A 21,886-nucleotide genomic window follows, 5' to 3' on the forward strand; every position below is an offset into this window, starting at 1 on the left:
TAGGGAGATATTCATAATTTTACAATTATTTACGTAATATTTTAGCGGGATGATATCCCTAAACTCACAGGAGATGTAAACACAGCGATATTATTCAGAATATTCCAGGGGGATGTTACTCCTAATGTCACAGGTGTGTATACCCTGTGATATTATTCACACTATACTAGTGGGATATTACTACTAATGTCACCTTCTCTGTGTACACCTTCTGAATATTATTCCTAATATCCTAGGAGGATGTTGCTCCTAACATCACAAGGGTGTACACCCTGTGTTATTATTAGTAATATTCCTGGGGGATTTTACTTTTAAAATTACATGAGGTGCCAACCCTGTGATCTCATTCGTAATATCCAAGGAAGAGGTTACTCCTAATGTCACATGGGGTCTACCCTGTGGGATATTATTTGTAATACCCTAAAGGGACGTTATCTTAATGTCATAGGGTGTGTACACCTATTGATACTATTTGTAATATCCTAAGGAGATATGGCTTTAAAAATCACAGTGGGTGTTCACACATGATGTACACCATGTGATATTGTTCACAATATCCCAGGGAGGTATAACTTTTAATATCACAGCAGGTGTTCTCTATGTGTGTACATCCTGTGATACTATTCATAATATTTTAGGAAAAATGACTCTTAATATCGCAGTGGGTGTACACACTGTGATATTATTCGTCATATCCTGGAAGTATATTACTCCTATTGGCACAGGGGTTTAACATCCTGTGACATTATTCGTGGTAATCCAGGAGGATGATTTTCCTAAAGTCGCAGGGTGTGTACACCCTGTGATATTATTCGTAATATTCTTGGGGGATGTTACTCCTAATGTCACAAATGTGTACACCCTGTGATATTATTCACAATATACTAGCTGGATATTGTTACTAATGTAACAATGCATGTAAACCTTGTGATATTATTTGTAATATCCTAAGGGGATGTTACTCCTATTGTCACAGGGGGTGTGTTTTCTGTGCTGTGATTCCTAGTATCCCAGGGGGATGTTACTCCTACCATACAAATTTTGTGCACTTTGTTATATTATTCATCATATCCTAGAGTGATGTTACTTTTCATGTCAAGGGGGTGTACATCCTGTGATGTTATTCCTCACATTCTAGGAAGAGGTTAACTCCGAATATCACAGGGGGTGTAAAATCTGTGAAGTTATTCGTAATAGTTTCGGAGAATGTTACTCCTAATGTCACACGGGGTGTACAAACAGTGATATTATTTGTGAGGTTTTTTGGGTATTTCACTCCTAATATCACAGGGGCTGTACACTCTGTCATATTATTTGTAATATCCTAAAGAAATGTTACCACTAATGTCACAGACGGTGTATACCGTGTGGTATTGTTCCCAATATTGTGGGGTGATGTTACTCCTAATGTCACAGAAGGTGTTCACACTCTGATAATATTCGTAATATCCTAAAAGGATGTTACTACTGATGTCACCATGCGTGTACACAATCTGATATTATTTCTTATATCCTCGGGTGATGTTACTTCTTATGTCACTGGGGGTGTACTCCCTGTGATATTTTTCATAATATCCTAGGTGGATGTTACTTCTACTGTCACAGGGGGTGTACCTTTTGCGATATTATTCGTAATATTTTAGAAAGATGATACTCCTAATGTCACAGAGGGTGTACACCCTGTGAAGTTATTCCTAATAGTTTTGGGGGCTGTTACTCCTAATGTCACCCGTGGTGTATACACAGGGATATTATTCATAGTATTTTATGGAAATGTTACTCCTAATATCACAGGGGCTGTACATCTTGTAATATTATTCATAATATCCTAAAGAAACATTACCTCTAATGTCACAGGGAATGTACACCGTGTGATATTGTTCCCAACAATGTAGGGGGATGTTACTCCTAATATCACAGGGGGTGTTCACAATATGACAATTTTCATAATATCCTTAATGGATGTTACTGCTAATGTCACAATACGTGTACATCCTCTGTATTTGTTCGTTATATCCTTGGGGGAGGTTACTCCTACTGTCACACGTGGTATACTTCCTGTGATATTATTCCTAATACCATAGGTGGATGTTACTCCTAATGCCACAGGGGCTGTACATTTTGTGATGTTATTTGCATTATCCAAGAAAGATATTACACCTCAGGTCACAGGGGATGTACACCCTGTGATATTATTTGTACTATCCAGGGGACATTACTCCAAATGTCACAGAAGGTGTACACTCTCCGATATTACTCGTAATGTGTCAGGGAAATGTACTCCTAATGTCACAGGGCATGTACGTTACGTGTGCACACCCCCTGTGATATTATTTGTAATATTTTCGAGGCACGTTAATCCTAATATTACATACGCTGTTATCCATGTGTGAACACTTTTGTGGTATTATTCCTAACATACTAGAAGGATGTAACTCCTAACATCACATGGGGTATAAGCCATGTGTGTACACATTCTGTGATATTATTCATAATATCTTAGGCAGATGCTGCTCCTCATTTTACAAGCTATGTAAATTAGGTGTGTACATCCCCTCTGATATTATTTGTAATACTCTAGGGGAATGTTGCTGCTAATGTCACAAGGGGAGTACATCATGTGTATTACATGTATATTAGATTTTTACACTACTTTCCAGGAGTCAATCAATTTTGTCAATCAATTCACTATTCTTGTTGCCCAAAAGAGTAGAGATAATCACAGATCACAGATCTGTCTAGCATTAGCTAAGGACGTTTTATTACAGAGACGGATGCCTGTGTGTGCCTGCGCATGTGTGTGTGTGTAATTCAATCATAAATCGAAGGTTTAAGCGTTGTGTGGGTGGAAGATAATTCATTTTGACTTCTGGCTTCAGAGTCCATGTTTATTGCGAGAAAAGAGGGTCACGCTGGGAAGAATAGTAGCCCTGTGCCCTCCAGAACTGCAGCATGCTTGGGAATTGTGAGGCTTCCTGCCTTCCAGGAGATTTTGGAACCAGGAGGATGTCACCAGTGACTAGCACAGTACCACCTTCCTTACATCTGCCTGTCATCCCTCCTCAGGGCATCCAAATGTGGCCCTCTCCTTAACTCCTTCCTCTGCTTCTCTTCTCACAACCCTGGGATCTGAGCACTCTCTTTACCTGTGCACAGTATCGACTTAGGGAAGCCCCAGCACCTGCTGCAGTCAGGGCCGCAGCCCTGAGCTGAGTCTAGTAGAAATTTTGTGAACTAAACATAGAGCAAGAAATGTAAATTAGTGCACCCACTATGGAAAACAGTCTGGAGATTTCTCAAAGAACTGAACACGGAGCTACCTTTTGATACAATTATCTCATTACTGAGTATATACTCAAAAGAAAATACATCATTCTACTGAAAAGATACATACCCTCCTATGTTGATGGCTGCACTATTCAAAATAGCACAGACCTAATCAACCCAGGAGTGCATCAATGGTAGACTGTATCAATAAAATATGCTACATATACACCATGGAATACTATACAGTCGTAAAAAGAATGAAATCACATCCTTTACAACAATGTGGATGTAGCTGGAGGCCTTAATTCTAAGCAAATTCACACAGGATAGAAAGCCAAATGCTGTATGTTCTCACTTACTTGGGGGAGCTAAATATTGAACACACATAGACATCAATATGGGAAAAGTAGACTCTGTGGACTACTTGAGGGTGGCGGGAGAAGGAGGGGTTAAAAAAATACCGACTGGGGGCGGTCTCTGCAGCCTGCCTTGCCTGTCTCTCTCTGGGATCGCTCCTCCTCCTGCTCCTCTCCTGCTTCTGTTGGGCCTTATGACCACCTGGTTACCTGTAGGCAGGCCTCCATTCAGAGTCGCATTGCCACAGTGATGGGTCCTGTCACTCCGCACCCCACCCCCAACCCAGTTACCCTCCCCTGAGCCCTGGTTCCCTGTTGAGGTCATTCAGTGCAAGGAGAGATGGGACCTCGCGGCCCGCTCTCCCCACCAGCGCTACTGCCCTGGCGCGGGAGGCACCACACCCTCCTCTGCCCCATGCCTGGCCTGAAGGGGCCCCTTCAGATCACAGCCGCCACCACAGCCGCTGCCTCACACCGGAGGGCATGACACAGGGGTGGCTTTCGCAGCTGGCTGCCACACGGGAGCGCTAGATGCTTAGCCGGCCCCGTGGAGAGACCTAAAATCAAGGCATGACTTAACAGCTTATTTTTTAAGAGAAAAGCTCAACCCAAAGGCAGATTGTTAGTTTGGACTTTATTGCAAGCAGAACTGCTATGATGTGCTTTTAGCACTGAAGTGAGTTCCAGGCTAAGAAGAGTAAGTGGCTTCTCTGCTTTCCCTCCCAAGCACAAGTGTATTCACCTTGCAGACTTGAATCACTGAAGATGTAAGACAGCTGTTACTCTCATTTTGGGAGACACCCTGTGGGCAGCATGAAGACTGTCCCTGATGGATGTCTTTAGTAAGCAGGAAGGAGTCAAGGTTAAAGAATGTGTTTGCTTAGCCTGGACTACAGTATTTTGGAAAATGAACCAAGGCTTGGGTTTTGCTCTTGAAGCCTGTCCTGCCTGCTTCTATAATCTGGCGCTCTGCATCCATATCTTGGCCCTTTATGGACACCACCATCTGGACTATTACTCTTACGATTCTCTGCTCTTTTGGGAGTTCAGACGTGGCACCTTATATCACTTCTGAGCTACCCTCTGCCATCCAGAAACGTAGTGGACCTGTAGAACTATATTGTTCTGCAAAACCTGTGACCACTCACATCTCAAGGTCGCATAATGAAAAAAATAGAATAGAAACATGGAATATATTAAGATTCATCAGGAGACTTTGACAATTTCTTTCTCTTAGCTCCTCCCTTTTGGGTTACTGCCAATGCATTTTCAACAGTAGGTCAATGTTGTTGTAAGTGGCCCTGGAGCAGTATCCACAGCAGGTCTTGGTGATTTTGATTCATCCACAAAGCATTTTATTACAGCAAAATGATAAAGGTGCTGGTTTCATTGGCTGCAGGGTACCAGAGAGTAACCCCAAAGCTGAGGTGTGCGCTAAAATCCAGGGGAAGAGGCTGAAGCATTCCACAAAGAATCACTTAAACCCTCCACAAGTACATCTTTAGATTTTGAATGTATCCTTAGAGGACAAGGGATCATACAAATGTGCAGCTTATAATCCGGCCACACATGAATTAAAAGTTGAACCCATTGGCCAAAGCTCCTTGTGAGTCACCTTTCTTCAGATGATTTTGGCATTCTTCCCCTGCTCGTTCACAGATATTAGCTGTTCATTCACATAGCCCTGTACCTTTGGAGTGTGTGTTTAGTGGGGTCCTGGCTCCTCAAGTGTGTTGGCTAAAGAACAGGCAGGATATTGCCCCGGGAAGCAACTGGAGAAGGTTGTATTCTCATCTTGCCATAGATAGCATTGACCCAGTGGACTCTGGAAACGATTCCTGCATGGCGGGAGACAACTCTGGAGATGTAAAATATGTGGCATACATGGTTAATGTACATTAACATGCTCCTACTCTAAGGGACTACAAGATCAGACAGTGTCTCTATTTTCCACAGAACACTTTATCTCTGATGTTTGTAGGAACCCAGCTGCCAACCATAACTTGTTTCATAATGCACGGCCTAATCATCCTTCCTCAAGACATTGAACTGCAGGAAATTGACTGAAATTCATTGGGGTTATTATGCAAGATACTAGGCTACACCAGTATTTAGCAGATAATGAGATGGGATTTATGCAGTCTGTTGGAAGACTTGAAATAGAAAAAGGCAATGGATTCAAGCAAGTTATAATTTTGACACCAGCAAGCACAGGAGTGGTAGATGGAGACTTTGTTGCTCTGTCCTTCAATGCCACCAGGCTGTTGGGTCCGGTCATTTTTTGGTATGACAGCCATGGATTGATAACCAGCCATCTCTCTGATGTCCTTAGATCTAAATCCCAAAAGTCAAACTTACCAAGACCTGGAATCTTGGACCTAGAGCCTGTCTACTTCATCATGTCCCAAGCTGGCTTGAGCTCTCTCCATACTCAGGCTGTGTTGCAGGAGCATGTGGAGAAAAACATCTGTGAAGCTACAGATGAACATGGTACCACTCAGGCAGAACCACCTCTCATGGTTGTTCTTTTTGAAACAAACAAAAGGAGAAATAGTCGTACTTTCTGTTGCTACTCAGAATAATGAAAAAAAAATAAGAGATGTTTCAGAAACTGTATTATTCAGCTCATTTCCAGAGAAAGTACATCTCAGTGCAGTTTCTAGAAACATCAGAGAAAAATGCCAGTGGTATCTCTGTTCCTGAGGCCCCCACCAAGATGAAACCCTACAGATCCCCATACCAGATACATCCAACCTGGTGTGGAGGGGAGACAAGGAAAGTGGACTGCCCATCAATGCTTATTTTGTGAAGTATCAAAATCTGGACTATGAAGTTGATGTGATGGGAAGTTGGCACAGGGTTTGAATCCTAGGAAGTGAAAGTGAGCTTCATTTAGCTGAAATGGAGCCATCTGGTCTTTATGAACTCTTGATGGTAGCAAGAAGTGATCCAAGTGAAAACCCACCTGCCATGCTTACCTTCTGAACCAGCAAAGAAAAAACAGCGTCATCAAAAAACACCTAGACGTCGTCTCAACCCGTAGGCAACCCCAAGTATCCTGTTGTTTCAGAAGCTGCAAACAACAATTTTGGAGTGGTGCTTACAGATTCATCTAGGCACAGTGGCGCTCCAGAGGCACCAGATCACCTGATTATCTCCACTGCATCAGAGACGTTGGTCTATGTCACTTGATTTCCTTGGGCAATTGGGAATTCTTCAATCGCTGCCTTCAAGGTCAAATATAAATGGATGAGGACCAGTGACTGGCTGGTGGCAGCTGAACATATCCTTCCTTCCAAAATGTCTCTGCAAGTTTGTAGTATAGAGCCAGGTTCAACATACAAATTTTGGGTCGTTGCTATCAACCATTATGAAGAGAGTTTTCAGAGATCAGCGTCTCATCCTTATCAGGTGACTGGGTTCCACACACTTTTTTCCAACTGTGCAATAACGGACTTCACATTGTATACACGGAGGCTGTCAGCTTTACTCAGATTGTGCTAATGTGAACATACATTCCATGAAGTAAGAATAACACTTCCATTCTTTTGTGTCTATTACTGACCCACAGATAATGACAACGACAATGCTTATAAGAAGGATGTTACAGAAGGTTCAAAGCAGCGGCAAATGATTGGCCATCTGCTGTCAGAAACTTCCTATGGCATTAAAAAATGCAGTGCTCCAGTGAAGAAGAAAGTGAGTTTAGCAATGTGATGATCTGCGAGACTAAAGTGAAATATGCTCCTGGAGTTTCTGAGTATCCGAAAAGCTTGAGTACCCCTCTGAATTCCTCAGCAAGTGAAGGAAATGCGAGGCCAGCAACCAGCCCTGACAGAAGCAGTGACATGTTATATCTGATCCTTGGCTCTATGCTGGGTGTCTTGGGCCTCATTCTTATGGTTTTCATTGAAACGTGCCTGTGGAAGAATCGCCAGCAGAATATCATACAGAAATATGACGCTCCAGGATACCTCTATCAAGGATCAGATATTAATGGGCAGATGATGTAATAATACACCACTCTCTCAGGAGCAAATGAGATAAATGGAAGTGTTCATGGAGGCTTACTGAGCCATGGCGGTCTCAGCAGTGGCTGTTCCCACCTTCACCATAGGGTTCTCAATGGAGTCAGTGTAATTGTGAATGGGAGCTTAAATGGAGGACTTTACTCTGGGCACACCAACTCTCTTACAGCAATGGGAATGGAACCGGAGGTTGTAATCCTAAGCAAATTAATGCAGGATCAGGACATCAAATGCTGTATGTTCTCACTTATTATTGGGAGCTAAGCACAGAACACAAACAGACATCAGTATGGGCAAAATAGACTCTGTGATCTACTTGTGAGTGGAGGGAGAGGGATGGGCTTAAAAAACTACTTATTGGAGGCGGACTCTACAACCAGCCTCGCTTGTCTCTCACAGGATCCCTCCTCTTGCTCCTGGCGTGCTCCAGGCAGCCCTGAACCCGCCGGGTTACCTGTCCACTCCCCTCCGCCTGGAGGAGCGCTGCCGCGGGGGCGCCCCCCAGGTCCCCTACCCTGAGCCCTGATGCCGGGCTCCAGAGTCAAGGTGCCAGAAGAACCAGCATCCAGTGCCCACCTGACCTACCCAGCGCCTGCGACCCGGCCTGCAAGACACCGCGCCCTCCTCTGCCATGCGTGGTGCGTGGAGGGACCCCTTCGGATCACAGCCGCTGCCGCCATAGCCGCCACCATAGCAGCCGCCACCATAGTAGCCGCTGCGGGCGACCGAGGGAAGGACCTGAGGGTGGCTTTCCCAGCCGGCGGCCCCACAGGAACTCTGGATGCTTAGCCCGCCCGGCCGAGAGATCTAAAATCAAGGCATGACTTAACAGCTTATCTTGTAGGAGAACAGCTCAACCCAAAGGCAGATTGCTAGTCTGGACTTTATTACAAGCAGGACTGCGGTGATGTTTATAGCACGGAAGTGAACTCCACTGTAAGTACAGAAAGTGGCTTCTCTGCTTTCCCCCCCGAAGCACAATCATATACACCTTGCAGACTTGAATCACTGAAGATGTAAGCCAACTGTTACTCTGACTTTTGGAGACTCCCTGTGGACAGCATGAAGACTGATCAAAGTCTTTAGTAAGCAGAAAGGAGTCAAGGTTAAGGAATGCGTCTGATTACCCTGAACTGTAGTACCTTGGAAAGTGAATCAAGGCCTGGGTTTTGCTCCGGAAGCCTGCCTTGCCTGCTTCTGTAATCTGGCGCTCTGCATGTGAATCTTGGACCCCTATGGACACTGCTGTATGTTACTGTCATGATTCTCTGCTCTTCCATGATTTCAGACTTGGCACCTTATTTTACTTCTGAGTCACTCTCTACCGTCCAGAAACGTGGTGGACCTGTAGAACTACATTGTTCTGCCAAACCTGTGACCACTCATAGCTCATGGTTGCATAATGGAAAACAGTAGGATAGAAACATGGAACATATAAAGATTCATCAGGGGACTTTGACAATTCTTTCTCTTAATTCCTCTCTTTTGGGTTTCTACCAATCCCTTGCCAAAAATAGCGTTGGTATTAATTTGAGTGGCCCTGTAACAGTATCCGTGGCAGTTTTTGGTGATTTTGGTTCATCCACAAAGTTTGTTATTACAGAGGAGGAAAAAAGTGCTGTCAGGATAATAAAAACGATGTCAGCTGCGTTCGCACAGAAAATCCAGAAGAGTTCAGCAGAGGAGACAGCTGTGTCTATTCAGAAACGGACAGCAACAATTTACATTGGAATCCTCTTATTTTGCCACCTATCTCATAGGACCGTGCTGAAAAGACAACATGGCCTCCGCCTGGTGTTCCTTTGGACAGCCCCTCAGGGGCCCTCCAGCCGCCCCAGGAAACCGGAGGATGTGCAAACAACCAGTCATCTACTGCCTTCAAGCCTGTAACGAACTGCACAAAACAGGCCTGGGAGTGAACTGTGTGAAGGATCTTAATTCAAATCGGAGGAAATCATTCTTTATTTTTTTTTTGCAGTATAATGTCATGTGAATGTGTCTTAAAATGTGTGCCCTTTTATATTATTTATGCCTGAAAAGTTTTCTTACCCGTTGCTTCCTTGCTCTCAGTAAGAAACAACCTTGTTTTGCATAGCTTTCAATCACCTGGAGGGCAGAGGGATCATTCCAAATTTTCTAACAACTGTAGTGGCAGTAAGAACTCCTCATGCAAATGATTCCATCTCTTGGCTGCTTCAGCGCAGAGGAAATGCAGGGGCCAATTGAAAGTTGCCAGCAGTCAGGTTTTCAGATGGAAAACCGTCTCTCAATAGTGTATTATCAGACTTTCTGAGAACACTTTTTTTTTTTTTTTTGAGACGGAGTCTCGCTCTGTCGCCCAGGCTGGAGTGCAGTGGCGCAATCTCGGCTCACTGCAAGCTCCGCCTCCCGGATTCACGCCATTCTCCTGCCTCAGCCTCTCCGAGTAGCTGGGACTACAGGCGCCCGCCACCACGCCCGGCTAACTTTTTGTATTTTTTTAGTAGAGACGGGGTTTCACCGTGGTCTCGATCTCCTGACCTCGTGATCCGCCCGCCTCGGCCTCCCAAAGTGCTGGGATTACAAGCGTGAGCCACCGCGCCCGGCCTCTGAGAACACTTTTAAGTCAACTACCGTTTATAATAGCAGACCTGACTGATGAATTTTAAAAGAGTGCCTTCCACTAAAGTGGTGATGTGACCAGACAACATTCTCTCTATCTGCACGTGGGCACAAGTGATGTTCAGTCTTCTAGTCACTAGTAATAAGCAGTGTCGTGGACATGGTAGAGTGTAAGATGTAGTTGAGTGATTGCAGTATGCGGAAAAGGAAACCAGGCCAGAGAGACAAATAATGCTTTAGTATCCCTCTGCTTTAAAATTACATTGATTCATAAAATGGCCGGTATGGGGCTCTTTTTGACTGTTTCTAAGAGTAGGAACAAAGTAAGACTTGAAGTCGTGGCTTGAAAAGAAAGATACACATTTTCAGAAGAAAAAAGGGGAGGGCTGCCGGGAGCCTCTCTTGGAGAGATTTCTTCCCTCTGCCCCATTAGCCTACGAGCATGCTCATGGTGTCACACTGCCAGAAACTAGTCATTCTCTCACTTCCAACAGGGGCAACAGCCTGAAGGTGTGAGTGTCAGAAAATACTTATTTTGGAAGAAAAGGTGTTTGTCGTTGTTGTTGTTTATTTTCTGAAGTTTCCTGACTTTTTTTCCAGAATGTCTTCCTTTTAAACAGGCACCTAAAGCACTGGTCAGCAGAACTCCTGACAACTGCTGCCTCTGCGTGACAAAGACATTAGAGCTGTCTTTGGAAGGATCTTCTCCACATTAATAAATGATTATGATGTATTTTTTAAAAACTACCTACTGGGTACTATGCTGACTACCAAGGTGACAGGATCCGTATTCCAATAACAAGGGTAATGGAGACATACAATTCTGTAGTCATTTAAATTTTAATAGCATTATACTCTTTTAACCATCCTCACCTTGTATACAATCTCATTGTATATTAGGATACAGCTATTAGAGCAATAAGGAAGAATGGATAAATACAGTCAGCTTTTTGTTTTTGTTTGGTTTTGTTTTGTTTTTGAGACAGGTTCTCACTCTGTCGTCCAAGTTGGAGTGCAGTGGTAAGATCACGCCTCACTGCAGGGTCGACCTCCCCAGATCAAGCAGTCCTCCGACCTCAGCCTCCCAAATAGCTGGATACAGGCTGAACTGACATGGCTGAGTAATTTTGTTGTTGCCATTGTTGGAGAGACAGGGTCTCACCCTGTTGCCCAGGCTTCTCTCCAACTCCTGGCTCAAGTGATCCTCCCACCTCAGACTCTAAAAGTGCTGGGACTATATATATATATATATATATATATATATATATATATGAAAAATAGTGCTTGGAAAATTAGCTTACTAATTGAAATATATACATATGAATGACTGCTTTGAAATATATATATATTATATACATGCACACACATATAAATATATATATATATATATACAACCTTCATCTGAGAGTAGGTATGCTTTTGGCTTCTGAGATGAACATATTCACAATGATAAATATTTACTATGAATTCAGCTAAACATGAAACTCAGCAATATTCATATCTATTTACCTCTATTTCTACCTAAATCTGTATTTCAAAAGTTGTGGCTAAGCCTTCCTAGTTAGTTAGATTTTTATCCTTTACCATTCAATGTGTGTGTGGCTTGGAGACTGTTTTCACAGATCAGGAAGTTGACAATTATGTCCCACATTCAGCGGACTAACAGCTCAGAGATCCTCTCTCTGGTTACTGCTACGACAGTGCATGGTCAGTCTTCCAGATCACCGAAGACGATTGTGATTTTATTTTTAGGTCTAGCTTCTAGGAATCACTCCCTGGAACAGAATAATTTAATGTTCACTCAGTGTTCACTCAGAATTTGTGCTTTAGCTCTTCAGCCAGTAGGGCTAAAGGCTCTTTATTGATGAATCAGTGATTAGCTTGGGGAGTGCTTATAAATTTGTCCGTGTTCCACCTTGATTGCTCTTGAGCGGGTGTAGGCTGGCACAGATACACAGCCTTCCAGATCTCCAGAAATTAGTGATCCAAAGACACTTTTTCTTGGGTTTCTCTTTGCCTGGTTTTCTCTGGTGAACTTCTGGCTGGCTGTCAGAAGTTTATTTGTTGGTACAAAGCATGCTAAAGATTCCAAATTCCTCTTTAATGTTCCTAACCGAGGTCTCCATTGTTTTTGACGATGCCCTTGGGAATGTACCTTTTCATGACTGATTCAAAATCAATCATTAATGTGAGGCATTGAGCAAAGCTCTCAGTTTTTACGGCCTGTCAGTCCTCCTAGGTGAATCTCTGCATCACTGCAAAGGAGTTGACAGTGGCTTCTCTAGCACTCACACACGCTCTACAAGTCTGTGCTGGAGTAGGTAGGGGGATGGTGTCTCTCAGTGTTTTGTCTTATCCCTTGAGGGATGGAAGATACAGCCAGTGAGAAACTTGGGCATAGCAACCCTAGACCTGCTGTTCGGGGTGGAGATTCTACCCTATCAGTGGAGGTTGTATGTGCATTATCTCATCCAGTCCTCACAACTATAAAAGAACATATTTCTCTCCTAAACTTAAAAGAACAGCCAATTAAACTGAAGTTTAAATTATTGGCCATATTTATGCCAGGCATGGTGGCTCACACCTACAATTCCCAGTACTTTGAGAGGCTGAGGTGGGAGGATCACTTTCTCTTACAATTGTAGGACAGAATAAGATAATTCATTTAAAATTTGATTATCCACTGCCTGTATCTAGTATTCCTTCTATTAATTCAAGTCATTTTTTATGAAGGAATTTTCATATTTTTGTGAATTATTCTTAAACATTAAAACTTCTTATTCTTATGAAGGGGCAATCATAAAGTAATTCATGTTCAAGAACACATTTTAAGACACAGATTATTCTTATAATGAAAGAGAGAGAAACACAAATAATTTAAACTTCAGTTGAATTGGCTGTATTTAGGCCTGGCATAGTGGCTTATGCCTATAGTCCCAGCACTGTTAGAGGCTGAGGTGGGAGGATGACTTTGAGCTAGGAGCTTGAGAGAAGCCTGGGCAACTGGGTGAGACCCTCTCTCTCCAGCAACAGCAAGAACAATATTACTCAGGCATGACAGTTCAGCCTATAGTCCAGCTATTTGGGAGGCTGAAGTTGGAGGATTGCTTGATCTGGGGAGGTTGAAGCTGCAGTGAGCCGTTATCTCACCAGTACACTCCAACCTGGGCAACAGAGTGAGAGCCTCTCTCAAAAACAAAACAAAACAAAAGCAAAAAGCTGACCGTATTTATCCATTCTTCTTTATTGCTCTAATAGTAGTATTCTAATACACAATGAGATTATATACAAGATGAGGATGGTTAAAACAGTATAATGCTATTAAAACATAAACGACTACAGAATTGTATGTTTGCATTACTCCTATCATTGAAATAACCCATTACGCAACCCATCTGTCATTAAACTTTTGGATCAGAGTTACTCTTTATAAATGGAGTTGGCCTTTTTTAGACTTTGTCCTCAGCAATCCTCATTAAAGGAGGCATTCCTAGATTGCTTTAAATAAATTCATAAAACACATATCAGAAACTCTTGATATGTTTGTTGTGTGCCATATTGCCAGTAATTAGATTAAATGCTAGAAAATACACAATTAAATATGATATTTGATATAAAGTTGGACCTCTCTATGAATGGGTTCTGCACCCATGGATTCAACTCATCATGGATTAAAAAATTTCAGGAAAAAAATGGAATGATTACCTGTTCACTGAACATGTGCAGACTTTTTTTGCTCATCATTATTCCCTAAATAATACAGTGTAACTACTACTTACATAGCATTTACATTGCATTAAGTATTTTAAGTAATCTAGAGATAATTAAAGTACATTGGAGGATGTGCTTAGGCTACATGCAAATACTTCCCCATCTTATGTAAGGACACCTGAGGATTATTAGCATCTAAGGATTTTGGTATCTGTGGGGAGTCCTGGAACCAATTTCCAGTCAATACTTAAGGAAAGTCTTCATACAAAATTAACACGATCAAAATATTGGTATTTCTGATAATAAGGATGTTTTACTGCACATGTATTTTAAAAACTTCAAAGACCTAAATAAATTTGCAGTTTTATTAAAATGTAATGAGGCTTCTGAGTATTCTGTATTTTCTGAAGCAAAAAGCGAGTCTTACTTTCTATTCTGGTAATGACATGTTCCCAGGTAACTGTCTGTAGGATGCCATTGGTGAAATTACTAAAACCTTACAGGTTTTCAGTCTTTTTATCTGTATCATTGTCACTCTCTTAAGATCTGTGTCCATCGATAGTTTGTTCCTGAGCTAACGAAAATTGACTGAGCCTATCAATTTGATAAGCAGTCCAATTTATAACTTTATTAAATAATATTTCTCAGTATCCCTGTTGCTTTTGGTTACATTCAGTAGCCAAAATGAAAAGGAATACAGGGGTAAATTTGGTAGCTTTTAAACAGTTGTATCATACGTTTTTATCAATTATTTTGTGCATTTATTCTTTTATTCAAACAGATAATTAATGAATATCAGTTGTATTTTAAGCATTGTGTACTTTCTCGGAATATACCTGTGTGTAGTACAAACACAATCCTTTTCTTGTAATCTGAGAAGCAGAAAAGATGCCTACTATTACACTGTGAGTTTTACAAAGAAGAGTATAAGGTTTTCTGAGTCTTTAAAACAAAGCCTAATCTAGTCCGGGAGCTAAAGAAAGAATTCCCTGAAGAAATGTTGGAACTTACACTTGATGAAATGAGACTTAGCAGATGTGGAACAGAGAAAAAAAAATTCCAGTTCAGGGGGAAGAAACCTGTGCTCTTGCATTAACCCATCAGTTTGGATAAACGCACTCTCGTATTCATTTACCTGGGCTGGCTTGGAAATCAAGGGAAAGAAAAGATACAGCATAAAAGAAAAGACATGCGCAGTATTCTAAGAGAGAGTAGTTTAATGAAAATCAAAACAAATGCATACCTCCACACTTTTAAAAATGGTACAAAGTTTCATAGAAAAAGATAAAGAATGTCAAGTAGTCAGTAGGTTAGCATTCTCAGAAGTCGGTGCTTCTGATACCTTTATTCATGTTACTGACCTATCTCTGATTCTTTGAGTGCAAAGCAAAGCAAAGCAAAGCAAAGTTGTAAGAGGGTAAGGGAAAGAACAGAGAGGCTACAGATGAGAAAACTGTTGGCCACATTAACAAAGCTTACTATGCCACAGTCATCATCTAGAAACACCCCCATCTGGCCTAGAGGCCTTTCTGGATACTGAGATAATAGTGGGGAAGGGGTCTTGAGATGACACTGGTAGCCTTCTTGACACAGAAAAGTAGAAAAATTTTCTTGGAGTTAACCAGCATGTCATTTCTCATTGTCCAAGAATCATTGCAAAATCTAACAGCCCAGTTCCAACACTGTCCAACATCCACCTCTCAGTAATATCTTCCAAGAGTGAATGGCAGGGCTCACCATCAAGAAAACACTTAGATTTGGTTGGAGTTGGGGCAGTGTTGAGATGATCAGAACCAAAGTGTAGCTGTCTCAAAACTTCAAACAAGGGGAATATACCAAGTGGTTATTTTATTATCCCAGAAAATATGCACTGCAGGAATAAGAAAACAGTCACATGAAAACATAGTGTTATAAACTTCTAATGGATGTGGGCTTTACATAGTGTCTACGTATGCCAGGGTATCCCTGGAAATATGGGTCAGGACAGCAGGCACATAAAAGAAGAAATACATCCTTAGATTTAACCATTGTGCTATTCTTCCTCATCGAGGAGTCCTTACAGACTCCCAGAGTCCAGTCCCAAGAGTTGCCCACATCCACCTCCCAGTAGTGTTTGCCAGAGGGGAAGACACAGGCTCCCAATGCAGCAAAATTGTCAGTTCTGTCAGAATGCAAAGATTCAGGTCTATACATCAAACTTCTCACATCCTCAAACAGCCTGATATTGTAATTGGTTACTTTCCATGCGAAGGAAATTTCCACGGTGGAAAAAAGAGAATGTTCCAGCAAAAAGCAGTTTATAAATTCTCATGTTCAGATAAGAAAGAGATTCTTACTAGAAAACACAGGTCAAGATTAGAAAGAAACTTCTGTCTGGAAAAATGTTGGAATCAAAGGGTGTTAGGATATCTGCACGAGTAAACGCCTTAACTTCAATGATCGCAATTTCTATAAACTCCAAAAGTATAAATGGGAGGAAGGTCATGTCTCTGTCTAGTTAGCAATATTTCATAACAACTGAAAAACTGGAAGCTCTTGCACTGAAGCCAAGTCCATAGCAATAAAATTAACCTTCATTGTCTCTTCTCTGTCAGGGCAGAGCAGGAGGCTTGGGACAGGAGATGAGGTGAGGAGCCATCCTTAGACCCAAATAAAAAAGTTATCACTTTGCCAGAAATATTATAATCTGCCACTTAAACTAGTCAATTCATACTTAAAGAGAAAATCTGACTCTGCCTTCTAAAAAGGGCAGCTTCCTTGCAAGAATTATCTGACTTTCATGCCAGATTCAGGCACAGACATCTTTTACCTGCTGGATTTATTATGATCTATCCTGGAGTTCTATCTAAGGCCTCATCAACCAACAAATCACTTTCCTATCGTTCACAGATTCTCAGTTTTTGCATTATTATATAAGTTACTCGTGTATGCTTTAGTTGATTAAAATGCACATGATTAAAATTATAAATCCTATGAAACTTCACCTGAAATATATTTAAAAATACACTGTCACTCAAATCAGTCATTAACTGCACTGAATTTGAAATTTAAATGTCCTGAATTAATTCAGTTCTGTATACTTCCTGTAATAATTGTATACAGGAAATTGTATCACGGTTGAACCATACATGAATGGTGCTACATCCTAAATGGCCCTTCTGCAAGTTTTACTTTTCTAAGAAATTTGTTATATGGCTGATTCCACCATCTTTTATTTAGTTTTGTCTGTTTGATGACAATGAAACTATAAATATAAATACTTATTCACAGGCTATTTTCTTCTAGATGAAAGATCATTACACTGGGAAAGCTGCCATGGAAAACCAGAATTGAAGGCATTGCATGTGGATCCCACCAAGAGGGTGACACTCACCTAGAAAGCGGTTGAACCTATCCACCAGCCCAGTGATGGGCCCTGTAGTGAGCTCTGGATTCACAGGCTGGGGCACGTGCAGCAGCACGGCTCACTCCTGCAAGGAAGTAGGTTGAGTTGGTTAAGTTTCTGATGTCTGTGTTTAAGAAATAGATTCCAACAGAAAATGCTTCATTCAAACCCACTTCTGATATTGTAATGTACCTCCACAATCCTAGGATGGGTTTCTGGCTCTTAGGGAATCTTTCTGCCACCGAAAGATAAATGCCTCTCTCCCTATCTGCCACCAAATAGATGATCTCTAATTATGATTCTGAATCGTAAAAAGAGGCAATCGTTATTCTAGCAACTTCTGCATTGAACTCTTCAAAACATAACCCCCTGAGTTAATTGGAAAAGTAAGAAAAGGTTAATGTCTGATAAAAGGCATAGGTAACATTCAACATACAACACAAACACATGAGTACACACACACACCCACACAATCACACTGACACATTGTGGTGTTAGTAAATTATGTTTTCACTTTGTTGGAAACAGCTTGATGTTTTTCATAGCATGCCTTGTGCTCCAGCTTGCACTGACGGCCAATAACATACCTTGCCACCATGTCTCCCAAATCCTGTAAAGAGAGAGAGAGAAAAAAATGACCTCTTTAGAAAGTTGTTATTCCTTTTGGGTGAGGTGGCTCACACCTGTAATCCCAGCACTTTGGGAGGCTAAGTTGGATGGATCACCTGAGGTCAGGAGTTCCAGACTAGCCCGGACAACATGGCAAAAACCCATCTCTACTAAAAATACAAAAAATTTAGCTGTGTGCGGTGGTGCACACCTTTATTCCCAGATACTAGGGAGGCTGAGGAAGGAGAATTGCTTGAACCAGGGAGGCAGAAGTTGCCGTGAGCTGAGATTGGGCCACTGGACTTCAGCCTGGATGACAGAAGACTCCGTCTCAAAACAAACAAACAAGTTGCTATTCTGAGGATCTGCTTTTTAGGTTTCGAAAACTTTAGAATTACCACATACTATCACTGCAACAGTTTTAAAATGTATTCTCATCTCTAACACTTATTGTACCTGTAAGACCTATTGACATAATCTATTTCTGATAAATTCAGGATCCTAAATTTGAGTGAGAGAGAAAGGTGTGACTACTGACTGTGCATTGCTGCAGCTGTCTACAATGTGGTCTTTTTCAGGTCTAGTCCCCGAAGGGTAACGTGGCTCAAATCAAGAACATTTCAAACCTAGGACTTCCCAAAAGGAGGAAGATGGAAATGTTAGTTTTTCCCTTATTTCTTTGTATTATCAATGGAAACAAAAATAGAATTTACACATGAATTTTTTTCTTCCAGAGTTTGGATCAAATGGGCTGGAGGAGGAAGCTTGTGGTAGAAAACGTTCTATGGAAATCTAGTTGCACAATTCCATAAAGCTTTCTTTTGGTTCTTACCTGGAGCAATTCCACATCTGGTTTTTGACACATTTCTATTAGTTCCTGACACATTTCTTTCAAGTGTTTACTCTTGATCCATGTTGATCCAACTTCTCTGGAGTTGCTGAAAATTCTCTTGGTATTCCTCGTTCAGTCTCTCTAAATGTTGTTTTTCTCCTTTATGGAGAACTGGATGCAGCTTCCTATACTAATTCCTGATCATCTGTGCCCATAAAACCACATCACTCTGTAGGGACATGGATTTTGTAGGCTAAATGCTTAGGTCTACTTCCACCTCACAGAACCCACAAATTCATCCTCCTCATTCCTGCTTTTATTTTCCACCGTTTACAAACAGGATGATGAGTTAAGCAAGACCTTCCTTCAAAATTTATGTAATTCATCAATTCTCGAACACCTGCAAAAAAGCCCTTTTGATTTAAATGTTTAAATATATGTCCTCTTAAATCTGAAATACCATTAGAAAACAACTAAAATTTATGATTGATTGTTAAATTATCATCAATAATATATATAATCTTTGTTATTCACTTAGTTTGTAGTCTCAAACCTTTGTACTTCACAGCCCAAACAATCACTCTAAGTAGAGATGCTGTTAGTGTATTATAATCAGGATCAGAAGCCATCACACGGAAAGGATCTTAGTAAAAAATTTAACCCCCATCTCTCAAACCGACTACTTCTTTTCGGTCTCCCATCTTTCTTCCCTCAAAAGCCACAGGCTCTGAATTGCCCTGCCATTCTGAGAACATGAATCTCCATTCCATTGTGTTTCTCCTCTCAATATTGACATATTTATTCTCACACTCCCCCGGTCATTTGTTGTCCCTTCTCCTCAGCTTTTAATCGTGTTACATTTTGTCCTACTTGAGCTGGCATCATCTGGGTCCTTTGCTGTCAGATTTCACCAGCACAGGCACATTTCTTAAATTACTGATCCCACCTGCTTTTTTGCCCCTGGACAACATCATATTCACCATTAAATGTCTTTATTCCTCAATTATATACTATTTAATCAATATTACATAATTCATTTATACAGAAATCTCTGCCTGAAATACTTACTAATTTTAAGCACCTACTTGTCCTTCAGAATTTATATCTATTTTTATTTATCTGAAAGCTTTTACAGAAAACCTGCACAATTGTTATATTGAACAGTCTGGTTGTTTTCCAGCCTACGAATAAACACATGACAAAATCTGGTATATGAAAATTTCAACTCAAGTTGCTAATATAAATGCTCTCAGCATGCCTGTCTCAAGCTGGTCGTGAGGACACATGGTCTCATACTTACCCTCCAGAGGAAGGCTGTTCTTCTCTCCTCATTTAGATTTCTCTGATTTTCTTGAATCTTTTTCCATAAAATCCTCATTTGCTTTAAGAACTTCTCCTGCAAAAGAATTACTAGGTTGAACAACAGAAAATGAAACACCATAAATTCCACACTCTGAGTGGTGTACGCAAGCAAGGGATATAATACATAAATACATGAGAAAGGGGAAAGAAAAACAAATTTTTCACTGCTCATCCTCAATGGATATTTTTCAGTTTGAGGATTCAGAAGGCAGAACAGTTTAGGGAACTGAAAAGTGAAGATTTCCTGTAACTTGGCTAATGTTCAGGGAAACATCCTGCTTCAGAACCCACTATGCTAGCCCCCAGATTTTGTAGTGTGCTAGTCCCATACTCGTTTGTCCAATAATATTAAATATATTTCCAAAATACGTTTCTTTGCGCTAGTAGATTTGGTGGCTTTTCAATGTCTTTAGCATTGAAGTGTAGACTCAATAATAATGACATTTACTTGTTCACGCTCTGTTTGGGTCCAAGCTTCATGAAGGAAGGTAGAGTTGCATATTTTATTCAAAATTTCATCATTGGTACTTAGAACAGCACCTGGCACTCAGTAAAGAATGGAGTAATCACCATGATGATTCTCATCGTCCTTCTAATCTCTTTAACTCTGCCACCTTCCAACTTTCAGGTGATCGCCGAGCTATCTCTTACCTGGTGTTCCTCAGCTGCCCCTTCAGTGTGATAGTGTTTGTGAGCCCCGTGCTCCTGAGAGGTGGCGCACAGCAAACAGAGCAGACTCTTGTCCATGTCAGAGAACATCTTCTTTGTTTCCTTGTGGTCGCACATATTTGTTTCTCAGAGCTCCGGAATTGCCAGAGACTGGCTTTTCTCACAACGGTCACTAAGTTCTTCAGAAGAATATTGGTTTTGAAGTCCTTGTTCTGTGATGGTTCCCTGCATGCAGGGCAGTTGGTAGGACTTCAGGCTTCTTCCCAGGAAAGGCAGAGACAGGGCCTACAGAAGCTGTGCCCACAGCAGACAGTGACAGGGTCTACCAGGTAGTTCAGGCAGATGACACAGGTGAGTTCCTTCTGGAAGGCATGTGAGAAGTCTGAGTCCATTTTCCTAAGGAAAGAAAACCACAAGAATTTAATCTTCTACCCTGGAGAGACAAAGGTCCATGCAAAGGTTGAATCAGGTTGCAATTGAATAATATCTTTTCTTTCTAGAGAAGAATAGACTTCAATTTGCAACAACAGAGATAGGAAGAATAGAAAACCAAGGCACTAAGAGATATCGACCTCTGTAAGAAAACGTGACTGTTCTCCAATCAACACAGGGCCAGCTTTCCAAACTCTATTTTCTTGCATAGAAGAATGTCAGATTTTTTGAGGGGTTAGTGTCCACAAAATTGCTTGGGCTTCACAGGTTTCATCAACCTGTAAAATCAAAGAGTTGAGTCTTGAATGGTCTGAGAATCAGTAACACTCTTAATTGCCAGTGATTGGTTTAGAGAAGGCAAGCTAACTAAGCTCTTCTACTCTCACTTTTTCATTTAACAGTAACAACCATCCATCGTGACTTTTCCAGAAGGAACCTGCTTGAAAATGTTAGAGCAGAACTCATACTTAGAACCCAATCAGAAAAAGCTAGCCTTTACTCTACAAGGTAAAACAGACAAATGGAGGTAAAGGCACTTCTCCAAGGTAAAACAAACAATCATTGTTTTTCTAGGCTGCTATGTTAATTCAATCAAAAAAACTTTCTGGCGTGTTTACTGTTCCTGGACTGTCTG

At 41.3% G+C, this 21,886-nt stretch overlaps 2 pseudogenes; one reads left to right on the forward strand and one right to left on the reverse strand.

Moving 5' to 3' along the window:
- The first annotated feature begins 4,595 nt into the window (after positions 1–4,595).
- Positions 4,596–12,117, forward strand: LOC129485326 (cell adhesion molecule-related/down-regulated by oncogenes-like; annotated as a pseudogene).
- An 11-nt stretch (positions 12,118–12,128) lies between these two features.
- The window catches only part of LOC129485327 (tripartite motif-containing protein 43-like), a 72,084-nt pseudogene continuing 62,326 nt past the window's right edge, over positions 12,129–21,886 (reverse strand).

Source organism: Symphalangus syndactylus, chromosome 6, assembly GCF_028878055.3.
Source record: "Symphalangus syndactylus isolate Jambi chromosome 6, NHGRI_mSymSyn1-v2.1_pri, whole genome shotgun sequence".
NCBI classification, from domain to species: domain Eukaryota; kingdom Metazoa; phylum Chordata; class Mammalia; order Primates; family Hylobatidae; genus Symphalangus; species Symphalangus syndactylus.